This window comes from Microtus pennsylvanicus, chromosome X (genome assembly GCF_037038515.1).
Source record: "Microtus pennsylvanicus isolate mMicPen1 chromosome X, mMicPen1.hap1, whole genome shotgun sequence".
Lineage (NCBI taxonomy): Eukaryota > Metazoa > Chordata > Mammalia > Rodentia > Cricetidae > Microtus > Microtus pennsylvanicus.
This window is the reverse complement of record NC_134601.1, coordinates 4,449,847-4,453,685: the sequence shown is the minus strand read 5'-3', so window position 1 is coordinate 4,453,685 and position 3,839 is coordinate 4,449,847.

Below are 3,839 nucleotides of genomic sequence, written 5' to 3'. Positions count from 1 at the left end.
AAAATAGAAACGCAGAAAACAGTCCAAAGAATCAATGAAACAAAAAGTTGGTTCTTGGAGAAAATCAACAAGATCGACAAACCCCTATCCAAACTAATTAAACGACAGAGAGAGAACACGCAAATAAATAAGATCAGAAATGAAAAGGGGGACATAACCACAGACACAGAGGAAATTCAGAGACTCATTAGATCTTACTACAAAAGCCTGTATGCCACAAAACTAGAAAATACAAAAGAAATGGACATTTTTTTAGATAAGTACCACATACCAAAGCTAAACCAAGACCAGGTGAACGATCTAAATAGACCTGTTAGTCGCGAAGAGCTAGAAACCGTTATCAAAAATCTACCTTCCAAAAAAAGCCCAGGACCAGATGGTTTCAATGCAGAATTCTACCAGAACTTCCAAGAAGAGCTAATACCTATACTCCTTAATGTATTTCACAATATAGAAACAGAAGAGTCATTGCCAAATTCCTTTTATGAAGCTACAGTTACCCTGATACCAAAACCACACAAAGACCCAACCAAGAAAGAAAATTACAGGCCGATCTCACTCATGAATATCGATGCAAAAATTCTCAATAAAATACTGGCAAACCGAATCCAAGAACACATTAGAAAAATTATCCATTATGATCAAGTAGGCTTCATCCCAGAGATGCAGGGCTGGTTCAACATACGCAAATCTATCAATGTAATCCACCATATAAATAAACTGAAAGAAAAAAACCATATGATCATTTCATTAGATGCTGAAAAAGCATTTGACAAAATTCAACACCCCTTTATGATAAAAGTCTTGGAGAGATTAGGGATACAAGGATCATACCTAAATATAATAAAAGCTATTTACAGCAAGCCGTCAGCTAACATTAAATTAAATGGAGAAAAACTCAAAGCCATCCCACTAAAATCAGGAACACGACAAGGCTGTCCACTCTCTCCATACCTCTTCAATATAGTGCTTGAAGTTCTAGCAATAGCAATAAGACAACATAAAGGGATCAAGGGGATTCGTATCGGAAAAGAAGAAGTTAAGCTCTCGTTATTTGCAGATGATATGATAGTATACATAAGCGACCCCAAAAACTCTACCAAAGAACTCCTACAGCTGATAAACACCTTTAGTAATGTGGCAGGATACAAGATCAACTCCAAAAAATCAGTGGCCTTCATATACACTAAGGATAAGGAAACAGAGAGGGAAATTAGAGAAGCATCACCTTTCACGATAGTCACAAATAGCATAAAATATCTTGGGGTAACTCTGACCAAGGATGTGAAAGATCTATTTGACAAGAACTTTAAGTCTTTGAAGAAAGAAATTGAAGAGGACACCAGAAAATGGAAAGATCTTCCTTGCTCCTGGATTGGGAGGATCAACATAGTAAAAATGGCAATTCTACCAAAAGCAATCTATAGATTCAATGCAATCCCCATCAAAATCCCATCAAAATTCTTCACAGATCTGGAGAAGACAATAATCAACTTTATATGGAAAAACAAAAAACCCAGGATAGCCAAAACAATCTTATACAACAAAGGAGCATCTGGAGGCATTACCATCCCTGACTTCAAACTCTACTACAGAGCTACAGTATTGAAAACAGCTTGGTATTGGCATAAAAACAGAGAAGTCGACCAATGGAATCGAATAGAAGACCCTGACATTAACCCACAAACCTATGAACACCTGATTTTCGATAAAGGAGCTAAAAGTATACAATGGAAAAAAGAGAGCATCTTCAACAAATTGTGCTGGCAAAACTGGATGTCAACCTGTAGAAGAATGAAAATAGATCCATATCTATCACCATGCACAAAACTCAAGTCCAAATGGATTAAAGACCTCAATATCAGTATGAACACAGTAAACCTGATAGAAGAGAAAGTGGGAAGTACTCTACAACACATGGGCACAGGAGACCACTTCTTACGTATAACCCCAGCAGCACAGACATTAAGGACCTCATTGAATAAATGGGACCTCCTGAGATTGAGAAGCTTCTGTAAAGCAAAGGACACTGTCACTAAGACACAGAGGCAACCCACCAACTGGGAGAAGATCTTCACCAACCCCGCAACTGACAAAGGTCTGATCTCCAAAATATATAAAGAACTCAGGAAACTAGACCGTAAAAGGCTAATCAACCCAATTATAAAATGGGGCATTGAGCTGAACAGAGAATTCTCAACAGAAGAACTTCAAATGGCCAAAAGACACTTAAGGTCATGCTCAACTTCCTTAGCGATCAGGGAAATGCAAATCAAGACAACTTTAAGATACCATCTTACACCTGTCAGAATGGCTAAAATCAAAAATACCAATGATAGCCTTTGTTGGAGAGGTTGTGGAGAAAGGGGTACACTCATCCATTGCTGGTGGGAATGCAAACTTGTGCAACCACTTTGGAAGGCAGTATGGCGGTTTCTCAGGAAATTCGGTATCAACTTACCCCTGGACCCAGCAATACCACTCTTGGGAATATACCCAAGAGAGGCCTTATCATACAACAAAAGTATATGCTCTACAATGTTCATAGCAGCATTGTTTGTAATAGCCAGAACCTGGAAACAACCTAGATGCCCTTCAATGGAAGAATGGATGAAGAAAGTATGGAATTTATACATATTAGAGTACTACTCAGCAATAAAAAACAAGGACTTCATGAATTTTGCATACAAATGGATGGAAATAGAAAACACTATCCTGAGTGAGGTAAGCCAGACCCAAAAAGAGGAACATGGGATGTACTCACTCATATTTGGTTTCTAGCCATAAACCAAGGACATTGAGCTTATAATTAGTGATCCTAGAGAAGCTAAATAAGGAGAACCCAAAGAAAAACATATAGGCATCCTCCTGAATATTAACCTTCAGCAAGCGATGAAAGGAGACAGAGACAGAGACCTAAATTGGAGCACAGGACTGAAATCTCAAGGTCCAAATCAGGAGCAGAAAGAGAGAGAGCACGAGCATGGAACTCAGGACCGCGAGGGGTGCACCCACACATTGAGACAATGGGGATGTTCTATTGGGAACTCACCAAGGCCAGCTGGCCTGGGTCTGGAAAAGCCTGGGATAAAACCGGACTCTCTGAACATAGCGGACAATGAGGACTACTGAGAACTCAAGAACAATGGCAATGGGTTTCTGATCCTACTGCACGCACTGGCTTTGTGGGAGCCTAGGCAGTTTGGATGCTCAACTTACTAGACCTGGATGGAGGTGGGGGTTCCTTGGACTTCCCACAGGACAGGGAACCCTGATTGCTTTTCGGGCTGGGGGGGAGACTTAATTGGGGGAGGGGGAGGGAAATGGGAGGCGGTGGCGGGGAAGAGACAGAAATCTTTAATAAATAAATAAATTTAAAAAAAAGAAGAAAAAAAATGCAAAAAAAAACAAAAAAAAAAAACAAAAAAAAAAAAAGAAAACAGAAATGTCTTGTCAGAACTAAGCAACAGATAGATGTCCTTGAATGATTCCTATGGATTCTCACCCATGCACTATCTCTGATATCCTTTAATACAGCCTCAGAATTTTTTCAAGTTTATGTTACTATCAGCTTGGATTGATAATAAACTACTTACATTACTGCAAAAAAAAAAAAAAATATATGCAGGCTAAAAGTTAAAGTTCTTAAAAGTAAAAAAAAAGACGAAGAAAGAGAGTAGTTGGGTGTGGTAGTACACACCTTTAATCCCAACACTTGGGAGGCAGAGGGAGATTGACCTCTGAGACTTCAAGGTGTGGTAGCAGACGCCTTTAATCCCAATGCCTAGGAGGCAGAGACAGGCGGATCTCTGAGAGTTCAAGGACAGCCTGGTCTACAG